The 12,902-nt window shown below is 43.0% G+C and overlaps 1 protein-coding gene across 2 annotated transcripts in view; it reads right to left on the bottom strand.

Annotated features, from left to right (window-relative positions):
* DAO (D-amino acid oxidase) overlaps positions 1-11,980 on the bottom strand; it is a 142,019-nt gene extending 130,039 nt beyond the window's left edge. Inside the window, exon 1 of one of the 2 annotated variants that reach the window (XM_073582590.1) lies at positions 11,918-11,980. The gene's annotated coding sequence lies outside the window, so the exon portion shown is untranslated. The remainder of the gene's footprint in view (positions 1-11,917) is intronic. The other variant, XM_073582591.1, reaches the window with a different exon arrangement.
* Positions 11,981-12,902: the final 922 nt, after the last annotated feature.

Raw genomic sequence — 12,902 nt, 5'->3', positions numbered from 1 at the left:
ACTTTAATATGCTCCTGTTAATGTCCTAAGCTGTCCTTTCCCCCACCCCCAGGAGGCCTGGTACAGATATGTACTATATATACACGTAAGACAAACAGGGATAAAAAAAGCAACTTCAATACAAAAACACTCAGCAAGGATTGAGAGGAATAAACGGAAGGATAAGAATGTACAAACCAAATGGGAATAGGATAATGGGGAAAGCATACACCCAAAAACAGCAGACAACAATCTCCAGCAGCAACTACGAACTACAACTTCAGAACACCAGCAAACCAGGAAATCAAATTTTCACAGGCACTTCTGGCCAGGTTTTATAGAGGGAGAAAATGAGCAGGTCAGGAGCAGCTTTGAGATGGAGCTGCGTGTTTCTAACCGGCATACAAAGAGTTGTTAACCTCTTCAGCATCAAATGAAACTAAGTCCATTTAATTTGAGGAACAAAAACACAAAGGCTAAATGGAATATCTGTGATTTACAGTACGTAAAGATCGCCTAACCCCAGATCTCCGAGGAGGACGTGACACATTTGTGACACCTTTGTTTCAGCTGACTTCAGTTGTTGCTTATTTGTGGGTCTTTCTGCCTTAAGTTTTGTCTTAACCCCTTTCTGACATCAGACGTACTATCCCGTCCATGGGACCCGGGCCCCTATGCCCATGGACGGGATAGTACGTCTAGCGCGATCAGCGGCGCTCACGTGGTGAGCGCCGCTGATCGCGGCCGGGTGTCAGCTGATTATCACAGCTGACACCCGGCACAATGTGTCAGGGGCGGTCACGGACCGCCCCCGACACGTTTACCCCTTGCACATCGTGATCAAACACGATCGCGGTGTACCGGGGGTTAAAGGGAAGCATTTGCAGGGAGGGGGCTTCCTCCGTGCTTCCCTGAGCCCCCCACAGCAGCGCAATGTGCAGCGCTGCTGCGGGGGGCTCTATCCCTGCAGGTCCCTGAATCCAAGATGGCTACGGGGACCTTCGGGGGCCTGCAGGGAGCTGGCTTCCTCAGTGCCTGCAAAGCGCAGGCACGAGGAAGCCAAGGGAAGTGCCTGTGACAGATCACTTATCTGTCACAGTGATCTGTGATGTGACAGATCAGCGATCTGTGACATGACAGTTATGTCCCCCCTGGGACAATGTCAGGCTGGTTTCACACTTGCGTTTTTTTTTCGCGGTATTTTAGCGCTAAATAGCGCATGCGTTTTTTTTTTCCTATACTTTGCATGGGATGCGCTTATGTGCGCATACACATGCGTTTGTACGCGTTTTTCCGCGCATTGTTTGCGTTTTTTTGCGGTATGCGCTCGGGCGCACAAAATGCAACCTGTTGCATTTTTTGGTGCGTCCGACTTGCCTCAAAAAAACGCATGCGCGCGCAATGCGTTTTTTTACAGCAAGACACCCATTATAGTCTATGGGTGCGCATATGTGCGCATTGGCATGCTTATGTATGCGTTTTTTTGCACATGCGTTTTTTTGTTAACCATGGAATTTAGGGGTTTGGGTTAGAGTTAGGGTTAGTTAAGGGGTTCAGGGTTAGGTTTAGGGTCAGGGTTAGGGTTAGTTAGGGTTTAGGGTTTGGGTTAGGGTTAAGTAGGGTTAGGGTTAGGGTTAGGGTCAGGGTTAGGGTTAGGGTTAGGTTTAGGGTCAGGGTTAGGGTTAGTTAGGGTTTAGGGTTTGGGTTAGGGTTAAGTATGGTTTGTTTAGGGTCAGGGTCAGGGTTAGGGTTAGTTAGGGTTTAGGGTTTGGGTTAGGGTTAAGTATGGTTTGGTTAAGGGTTAGGGTCAGGGTTAGGGTTAGGGTTAGTTAGGGTTTAGGGTTTGGGTTAGGGTTAAGTATGGTTTGGTTAAGGGTTAGGGTCAGGGTTAGGGTTAGGGTTAGGGTCAGGGTTAGTTAGGGTTTGGGTTAGGGTTAAGTATGGTTTGGTTAAGGGTCAGGGTTAGGGTTAGGGTTAGTTAGGGTTTGGGTTAGGGTTAAGTATGGTTTGGTTAAGGGTCAGGGTTAGGGTTAGGATTAGGGTCAGGGTTAGGTTTAGGGTCAGGGTTAGGGTTAGTTAGGGTTTGGGTTAGGGTTAAGTATGGTTTGGTTAAGGGTTAGGGTTAGGGTCAGGGTTAGGGTTAGGGTCAGGGTTAGGGTTAGTAAAGTCATGGTTTGGGTTAGTGTGAGGGGCCACCTAATGTTTGGAAAAAACGCAAACGCGGTAAAAACGCACTAAAAACGCATACAAACGCATAAAAAAGCTGCGGTTTTTTCATGCATGCTCATAAAAATGCTTGAAAAAAACGCAGCAGTTGTATGCTTTTGTATGCCTTTTTTCAATGCGTTTTTTTGCGGGAAAAACGCGCTGCAAAAAAAAGCAAGTGTGAAACCAGCCTAATAAAGTTAAAAAAAAAGTGTGAAAATAATTTTTAAAAAATCGATAAATAAATTAAAAAAAAACAAACAAACAATAAAAGTTCACATATTTGGTATTGCCGCGTCCGTAACGACCCGCCCTATAAAACTGTCCCATTAGTTAACCCCTTTAGCGATTTATTATCATACTGCCGAACAAAAAGTGCAATAACGCACGATCAAAAAGACGCATATAAATATCCATGGTACCGCTGAAAACGTCAGCTTGTCCCGCAAAAAACGAGCCGCCATACAGCATCATCAGCAAAAAAATGAAAAGGTTATAGCTCGCAGAATAAAGCGATGAAAAAATAATTATTTTTTATATAAAATTATTTTCATTGCATAAAAGCGCCAAAACATAAAAAAAGACCTAAATGAGGTATCGCAGTAACCGTACCGACCCGAAGAATAAAACCGCTTTATCAATTTCACCGCACGCGGACCGGTGTAAACGCACCCCCGAAAAGAAATTCATGAAACGCTGGTTCTGCGTCCCAAAATCGGAATAAAAAGCGATCAAAAGATGTCATGTGCCCAAAAATGATACCAATAAAAACGTCAACTCATCCCACAAAAAATAAGACCCCCACATCACTCGGTGGGTCAAAATATGGGAAAATTATAGCTCTCAATATGTGGTGATGCAAAAACTATTTTTACGATAAAAAGCGTCTTTTAGCGTGCGACAGCTGCCAAACCTAAAAACCCGCCATAAATAGTAAATCAAACCCCCCGTTATCACCCTCTTAGTTAGGGAAAAATAATAACATTAAAAGAAAATGTATTTATTTCCATTTTCCCATTAGGGTTAGGGCTAGGGTTAGGGCTGAGATTAGGGTTAGGGGTGTGTTGGGGTTAGGGTTGAAGTTATAATTGGGGGGTTTCCACTGTTTGGGCACATCAGGTGCTCTCCAAACGCAGCATGGCATCTGATCTCAATTCCAGCCAATTCTGCTTTGAAAAAGTCAAACGGTGCTCCTTCCCTTCCAAGCTCTGCCATGCGCCCAAACAGTGTTTAACCCCCACATATAGGGTATCAGCCTACTCAGGACAAATTGCAAAACAACTTTTGGGGTCCAATTTCTCCTGTTACCCTTAGGAAAATAAAAAAAAATTTGGGGGCAAAAATATCATTTTTGTGGAAAAAAATGATTTTTTTATTTTCATGCCGGGCGTTATAAACTTCTGTGAAGCACTTGGGGGTTCAAAGTGCTCACCACACATCTAGATAAGTTCCTTGGGGGTCTAGTTTCCAAAATGGGGTCACTTGTGGGGAGTTTCAACAGTTTAGGTACATCAGGGGCTCTCCAAAAGCAACATGACACCCGCAGACCATTCCATCAAAGTCTGCATTCTAAAACGTCACTACTTCCCTTCTGAGCCCTGACGTGTGCGCATACAGTGGTTTTCTCCCACATATGGGGTATCAGTGTACTCAGGACAAATTGGACAACAACTTTTAGGGTCTAATTTCTCCTGGTACCCTTGGCAAAATAATAAAATTGGTGACTAAAAGATCATGTTTGTTGAAAAAATACGATTTTTTTTTTTATTTTCATGCCCGGTCGTTATAAACTTCTGTGAAGCACTGGGGGGTTCAAAGTGCTCACCACCATCTAGATCAGTTCCTTAGGGGGTCTAGTTTCCAAATTGGTGTCATTTGTGGGGGGTTTTCACTGTTTTGGTACATCAGGTGCTTTCCAAACGCGACATTGTGTCCGATCTCAATTCCAGCCAAAAACATCGAATGGCGCTGCTTCCCTTCCAAGCTCTGCCATGCACCCAAATAGTCATTTACACCCACATATGGTGTATCAGCGTACTCAGGACAAATTGCACAATAACTTTTAGGGTCCTGTTACTTTTGGGAAAGCAAAAATTGGGGATGAAAAAACTTTTTTTGGAAAAAATATGATTTTTTAATTGTACCGCTGTACGTTATAAACTTCCGTGAAGCCCTTGTGGGTTCAAAGTTCTCACCACATATCTAGATAAGTTCCTTGTGGGGTCTAGTTTCCAAAATGGGGTCACTTGTGGGGGGTTTCCACTGTTTAGGTACATCAGGTGCTCTCCAAACGTGACATGGCGTCCGATCTGAATTCCAGCCAATTTTGCATTGAAAAAGTCAAACGGCGCTCCTTCCCTTCTGAGCTCTGCCATGCGCCGAAACAGTGGTTCCCCCCCACATATCAGGGATCAGCGTACTCAGGACAAATTGCCCAATAACTTTTGAAGTCCAATTTCTCCTGTTACCCTTGGTAAAATAAAAAAAATTGAACCTGAATTATTTTTTTTTTGTGAAAAAAAGTTAAATGTTCATTTTTTTTTAAATATTCAAAAAATTCCTGTGACGCACCTAAAGGGTTAATAAACTTCTTGAATGTGGTTTTGAGCACCTTAAGGGGTGCAGTTTTTAGAATGGCATCACTTTTGGGTATTTTCTATCATATAGACCCCTTAAAGTGGCTTCAAATGTGATGTGGTCCGTAAAAATAAAATGGTGTTGCAAAAATGAGAAATCGCTGGTCAACTTTTAACCCTTATAACTTCCTAACAAAAAAAAATTTTGGTTCCAAAATTGTGCTGATGTAAAGTAAACATGTGGGAAATGTTACTTATTAAGTTTTTTGTGTGCCATATCTCTGTGATTTAAGGGCATAAAAATTCAAAGTTGGATAATTGCGAAATTTTCGCCAAATTTCCGTTTTTTTCACAAATAAGCGCAAGTTATTTGAATGAAATTTTACCACTAACATGAAGTACAATATGTCACGAGAAAACAATGTCAGAATCACCGGGATCCATGGAAACGTTTCAGAGTTATTACCTCATAAAGGGACAGTGGTCAGAATTGTAAAAATTGGCCCGGTCATGAACGTGCCAACCACCCTTGGGGGTGAAGGGGTTAAGCAACAAATGCATGCCATTGCAGAATATTCCACTTCTTTGCCTTAAAAACTCTTGCGTTGCTTTCATAGTATGTTTTGGGTAATTGTCCATTTGTGAAGCACCAACCAATCAACCTTGCTGCATTTGGTTGAATCTAAGCAGAAAATATTGCCCTGTACACTTCAGAATTCATTCCGCTGCTTCTGTCTTCAGTCACATCATCAATAAACACTAGTGACCCAGTGCCATTGGAAGTCATGCATGACCATGCCATCACACTGCCTCCACTATGTTTTACAGAGGATGGGCTATACTTTGGATCATGAGCTGTACTGAGCCTTCTCCATACTTTCTTTTTCTCATCATCCTGGTACAGATAGATCTTTGTTTCATCTGTTGAAAGAATGCTTTTAAAGAACTGGCTAGCTTCGTTAGAGGTTCCTCTTTTGCAAAATCTAATCTGGCCTTTCAATTTTTAAACCTGATTAATGGTTTATACCTTGTGATGAAACCTCAATATTTGCACTCATGAAGTTTTCTTTTAGTGGTAGACTTGGATACTGAAATAACTAGATCCTGGAGAGTGTTCTTCACTTCAGTGGATGTCGTAAAAGGGTATCAGGATCCCAGTGCGGGTTGGACCCGCATGCTTGGGGTTAATGTCTGGAACCAGTGCTGGTGGACCTGCACTTCTGGGGTTAATGTTATGATCTCAGTGCAGACTCTTACCTGCACACCTGGGGCTTATTATTGTGGCCTCTCCTTGGTTCTGGGAAGGCTTCTTATAGCCTCAGGAAGCTCCTATCCCCGTCAGTTATACTTTCGCCCTTGGCAGAGTGTGTTGACCCCTGAGTGTGCTTGTGCTGTGTTCTGGTTGCCTGATACTTTGGTTTTGACTCGGTCTGTTCTCTGGATACTGCTTGTTGGATTCTGCTTTGTACCTTCTATGTCTGTTTGGTTTTGACCTCTGCTTGGCCTTGACTATCCGTTCTTTCTCATCCCGGGTACTTTACTGCTATCTCTTGGTATGACCCCGTTTGCCTGACTTAGAGCATTCCTGTAGTTGTGTCCTGCCGATCTCTGGCAGCAGGACGCTAAGCCCCGCCCCTTGCAGTCACATGACTGTAGGTCCTTCACTGCTTGCTAAACTTCAGCGTCCCCAGGTCCTATTTGTCTGAGCTTCCCGGCCGTACCTGCCCCCGGGCCCCCCTACAGTGCGGGTGAGTCCCTGCTCTGCGGAGGCTGCACGCAGGTGCTGACAGGACCCTGACATTGGGTTTTTCTTCACCATAGAAAGGATTTGGCGATCATCCACCACTGTTGTATTCTGTGAAGATCCTGGCTTGTTTGAGTTCCCAAGTTCACCGGTGTGCTCTTTTTTTGTGTGGAGTGTACCAAACTGTTGATTTGGCTACTTCTAAATTTTCTTCTATCCCACTGATAGATTTATTCCTTTTTTGCAGCCTAATGATAGTCTGTTTCTCTTCCATTTAAGAGCTCCTTTGACCGCATGTTGTGGGTTCACAAAAACAGCTTCCGAATGCAAATGCCACACCTGGAATCAGCTTCAGACATTTTACCTGCCCTATTGATAATTGATTAACGAGGGAATAGTCTATGCAACCAATTAAAAAACTTTTTAGATAATTGTCCAATTACTTATTTTTCAATTAGATCCTTTTTTTATTGTGAAAGATACATTCACATTTTAATTTTGTGTTTAGAAACAATTAAAACTAAAAGCAAACACACAAATGAAAAAAACATGCAAGTTAGTCCAATTACATTTAGTCCTTTTAAAAAGAGGCAGCTACATATCAAAAAGCTTAAATTCCTAAACCCTTACTCCAATTAGGATGTGAATACCCAAAAATTAAAGCTGAGAGTCTGCACTGTATGTGTATATTGATTATATAACTGTATCAAGAATATGTTTTCATAAACAGCTACTTTGCGAAAACTTGTGTCACTGTCCAAATATTTCTGGGCTGTATATATTGGTCTATTAAAGATGGCATATTTCTTACCAGCTTTATGTTTTGAAGACTTGAATATTGCATATAAATGTCTGTAATATTGATGATAACCTTGCCTTGGGTAATAAGCGAACACAGCTTTACTGTGTCTCCCAGAAAGTTTAATATTAAATCCAAGCTAGTGAAATTCAGCAAAGTTTATAGCAGGGTAATCATCATAAAAGTTAAGTGTCTTAAACTGCTGAAATTAATAATTCCCTAACGCACCACATTATATATTAATATATATTGTGACAAAGTCACTGGCAAAGTACTGGAGGGGAGATATGTTTCACTGAGGCTGTTTGCTTCAGTGATCTGAAACCTAGAAGTTTTCTTCAGCCCACTGAGAGGTGTTAATCAACCTTTTTTTTAAGGGCTATGCTTTTCATTGAACATCTTAAGAAAGGGTGGGAGGCTGTTCACCAAATCTCCTCCTCAGGGTGGTGTTTAGAAGGTAAATAGACATCCTTCTGAATCGTTTGGTGTGCCGAGAGCCGGCAGATCCAGAAAAATGCTTTGTGTTAAACTGTACTTAACCCAGGTATATCCTGAGTGGGTAGATTCCCGCAGCTGCAGAGACTGCATACCATTTTGTTTTGTTTACCTGTTTTGCCTGAAGGGCCATGTTTATTTTCACCATGCACTGGTTTATACTGCATGTATATGTGGCATTCCCATGTGGTGTATGAATGAGGGTTGTACTCCTGACAGGGTATGATGTATCTTATGGTGACCAAGCTTTCTGTCAGGAGAAAAGTCTTTCCTTTTCAGACGGCACGCACACAGTAAACTCCACAATCAAATGTTTGCACAGTAACTGCCACTAGGCAGAAGATGATGATGGTGGTAATAGTTGGTGCATTTGAGCCCCAGTCATGAAGCAGCCATAAGAATTTGAAACAGAAGTCTTTTTACTGAAGGTAATGGGGCAAATTATTATTCATAAACAGTAGTAAACTGAGGTACAGGATTACACTCACGGTTGATGATTGCTGTGTACCTGCAGACAGGCAGATCTTAGTAACCTCTGGTTTTATTAAGTCTGAATATCCCTTCAGCACTGTGCTCTGTTTCTGCCCTGAGGTAATTCTTCTTCCTAGAGGTGCAATGGTAGTCTTCCTCATATGAAGACTTTTAACTCCACTTATCGTGCCAGTCCCTTTTTTAGGCAAAGCCAGCAGGGAGAAAATAAGTGATTCCTTCACCTACAAAATGGCTTCCTCTTCTTAAGATGTCTGACCACCAACTGCTACTTAAAATTTAAGACTCTCCCCCAGGACTTGACTCCTTCCCCTTCTATTTGACTGTAGAGCTGACTGCCTTGAGGCGTTTTCCAGAACTTTCTGCATATTAACACAGAGCTGGGTCACCTGATCAAACCTGGGAGGGAAAGATTAACCCTTTTTGTGCTGCCTGTCAGCAGGTCTCACAATGTATTTAAAATGCACAGTCCACATAAAAGTTCACAGTTCACAGCATTATATGAAAACACACTATATATCCGGTATCCCATAGAAATGGTCACTTTGTGAGATACCACATATATAATAAACCAGTGGAAGATTTAAAGAGACAGTGTACCTGTTTCTAACTTCGTGTGCAGCCAAGTGAGCCAATCTACCACAATATATACATATACAGTTGAAGCCAGAAGTTTACATACACTATATAAAAAGACAAATATGCTTATTTTTCTCAATATATGACATGAAATCAGAATAAACCTTTCCCATTTTAGGTCGATTAGGATTACCATAATTATATTTCACAATAATGAGAGAATGTTTTAAGGCATTTTTATTAATACTGCAAAGTCAAAAGTTTACATACATTTCATTAGTATTTCATACCATTGGCCTTAAACAGAATGACTTGGGTCAAACATTTGGGATATCCTTCCACAGGCTTCTCATATTACCATATTTTTCAGACCATAAGACGCACTTTTTTCCCCCAAAATATTCCCCCAAAACTTTTTTTTCCCTGGAATATACTTAGAAATACTGTGGTGGCGGTCCCAGTCCAACACTGCAGGACGATGCAGCCTCCCTTCTCAGACTGGTGCGGCTGTGGTGTTGCAGTGGTGGTCCTCTGTGGGGCGGCAGTTGTGGTGCTCATCTGTGGGGCGACGGCAGTGGTGGTGCTCTGTGGGGTGAAGGGGCTCCACCGGCATTTCGTGAGAGCCCGGAGGCCCCACAGATCCAGTGCTGCGATACAGTGGCCTCCAGAAACATGGCCGCCGGGGGCGGCACATGCTCAGAATCAGATCTCAGCAACGAGATCTCATCCTTGAATCTGAGCATGCGCCGCTGCCGGTGGCCATTTTCCCAGAGGCCGCTGCATCGCAGCACTGTATCTGCAGGGACCTACGGGCTTTCACGAAGTGCCGGCAGAGCCCTGCCACCCCACAGAGGAGCACTGCTACCCCACAGAGGAGCACCACCACTGCTGCCCCACAGAGGAGCACAACAGAGCGCTACCACCGCCGTACCTGATGCAAAATGGCAGTGGAGCCCCACTGTACCACAGAGCAGCACCACAGAGCACCACCGTCGCACCAGCCTGGGATGGGATTTCCCGGAGGCCACCGCACCAGCCTGGACACCAAACAAACCATGTGACCACTCCTCCACCTGTGCCGATCCCTCCGGTAAGCTGAATTTGGACTGTAAGACGGACCCCCATTTGACACATTATATTTTGTTCCCTATTTTCCTTCTGAAAATTTGGGGTGCGTCTTATGGTCCGGTGCATCTTATAGTCCGAAAAATACAGTAGTTGGTCGTAATTTGGACCCATGCCTCCTGACATAGCTGGTGTAACTGATCCAGGTTTGTAGGTCGCCTTTCTCGCAGCTGCCTTTTCAGATTTGCCCATACATTTTCAACTAGGGGCAGGTCACTGACATGTCAGAAGCCATACAGATGAATACCTAATCATAGCACCACATGAAGACCCCCCTACAGGCTGCGCCGGAGCACGAGCATATCATTAACTCAAAACTGAATATAAAGATTAAACAACAACCACAAGATGGATTTCATCAACCAGGGTATCATTTTAATCAGTAAAATGACACCGAACTGACAATGTGTGTAGGTTACCGTGGACAATCCTGCTGACAGGTTCCCGGTAATTGCTGAAAAGGTATAAAAAATTAACACCAGAATTGCCATATTTGGTTTGTGCACTTGAAAAATGCAATAAAAAACAATCAGCAAGTCTTGGGTATCCCAAAATAGTATGAAAAAATTGTCAGCTCAAGGAGCAAAAAACAAGCCCTCAGCATCAGTGGCAGAAAAAAAATGTATCCACTAAAAATAATATTTTTTCATCACTAAACTATTAAAAAATAATGGTCAAATTTGGTATCACCATAATTGTACTGACCTGGAGAAACATGTTGTCTGGTCAATGAGGTCAACCAGGTTTTGTTGGCACACAATGAGTGCTGTAAAAACAACCCCCCCAAAAAAACAACGGCAGCATTACAAAGGTTTCCTATTTTCCAGTATGTATGGGGTAATACAAAATTATTCCTCATCACACAAAAAAGTTACAACAAATAAAAAACGCTATTGAAGCAAGGGGATGAAAAAAATCAAATGCACAAAAAATGAAAAATTCTCTGATCTATAAAGCATTACGGTACTTGATCCAAAAGTAGAATAATTCTTTTCATATGTACCTCTGTACAACAGCATTCATTGCTGCATCCTGTCGAAAACGTATATGTTCCTTCCTAATGCCAGATCCAATTATTTATAAAATATTCCTTCAGGTTGGAAGAAATCATCAGCAGCCACAGCTAACTTTTAGATTGATTAGGGTCCTAATACTTCAACTGGGGCACTTTATCTTTTTCAGAATGGAGTGGCAGTGCGCACATGCGACCACCGCTCCAGTCATTCTTTATGGGCTGCAGGAGCCATGTACTCAGCTTTCTCCAGTTGTTCTGTAGAGAATGAATGGAGTGACTCTCAGACATATGCACTGCCGCAATATTCTAATGAGGACATAAGTGCCCTGCTCATGCGATCATTGAGAATCCCTGCAGTTGGACCCAAATTAATCTAAATGTTATCAGTTACCCTACGATGGGAAAGTCTACTTACTTCTTCTAATTTAAGCATGTGTCTGTCATGGAGTCAAATCTGCATTAAAATAGGTAATACATTTACAAATATCTATAGGGGAAAAAGTCTTTTTTTACATGTCCTTATCTATTGCTAAAATTAGAAGTCAGCGTCTAATATCAATACACAGCCTCCGGTTCAGAAGTATTATGCTGAAAATTCAGGAGGCGCACGTGATAATAGTCTACACCACAAAGCAATTTACAAAATGACAAAGTATGAAAACGCTGCACCAGAAGGTCTCCGGTGTCAGATATTTCTGATACAATTGAATCTGCATGTAGCTACTTTGATACTAGTACAACACTCCATGATACTTCTAGAAATCTGAAACAGTGAGATTATTATCTGCATTTTATTGCCATCACAGACTATCACTTTATAGTGCAGATGACCAGAGACTTGCCCACACATGGCACAGGCTTATAATACAATGGATACACCAATATCTGTACAGAGCAGTGCAAAAACTTACTTGTGAAAAGCTCAGCAAAACAGCAGCAGGCGGTCTGCACATGCCAGACACTGTCCTCGGTTTATACACCAATAATAAAAACCAAAGGTTAAGTTATAAAAGAGGGAAAAGGTTGCTCCGGTCACATGTCACAATGTATTATGTACACAGCGTCAAATACAGAGGACGGTATTGCCATGTAATACATTAATTATTATCCCCAGTAAACTGACAAGAATTAACAGCTGTGGAGACACGAGGGTCAGTGGGTGCTCTCGTCCGTCCGCTGGCCTGGCTGTCTTTAGAAAGATCCCAATGGACCTGGGCTCATTACTCCTTTCTCGTTGGCAGAAATCTACTCAGACAACACAGGGTGAGGGTAAAACAGTGTGGCAATACTTTATTGAACCACCAACAGACAATAACATATAGAACAGTCCAGCAAGTACATAAGATGGTGCAAATCAGTCTCATCCTTCTGCTGGCTTGCCAGGATTAGAGCATCTGCAACGTCAGGGCTTCCAGGGCCAACTACCCCCACCAGTGGCACCCCGCTTTTGGCGGGCACCCACAGGTAGGAGGTAACGACAAGCTTAGGAAGCTGACAGTTCATTGAGGTATGTGGCCAAGTGACCTGATTGTTCCACCCTGGTTTCGCCAAACATCTCCAAGGGGCCAGGTGACCGGAGGGTCCTAACGTGGCTTCTCCAAACGTCTACATGGAGGCAGGTGACCAGAGAGTCCCAACGTGGCTTCTCCGAACGTCTCCATTCAGTGATGGTCAATGGAGCAGATCTGTATTCTTCCAGCTAGGGCCCTTAAGCTGGCATCCTGTAGAATGTAAAATCTGTATTTCTCTTAATGGAATGTCACTACCCTATCAGTGCAGATGATATATCACGGTTGAACAGGGTAACTCACCCACAGCTGCGAGGGAGATCGAGGTCTTGCGTCACGGAGGTGTGTAGGCGGACAGGACCTGGGGGCTGGGGCTCTCCGAGATGCA

This window comes from Dendrobates tinctorius, unplaced genomic scaffold (genome assembly GCF_039654945.1).
Source record: "Dendrobates tinctorius isolate UK_male_01 unplaced genomic scaffold, ASM3965494v1 ptg000073l, whole genome shotgun sequence".
NCBI lineage: Eukaryota > Metazoa > Chordata > Amphibia > Anura > Dendrobatidae > Dendrobates > Dendrobates tinctorius.
This window is presented reverse-complemented; position numbering and strand designations above follow the sequence as displayed.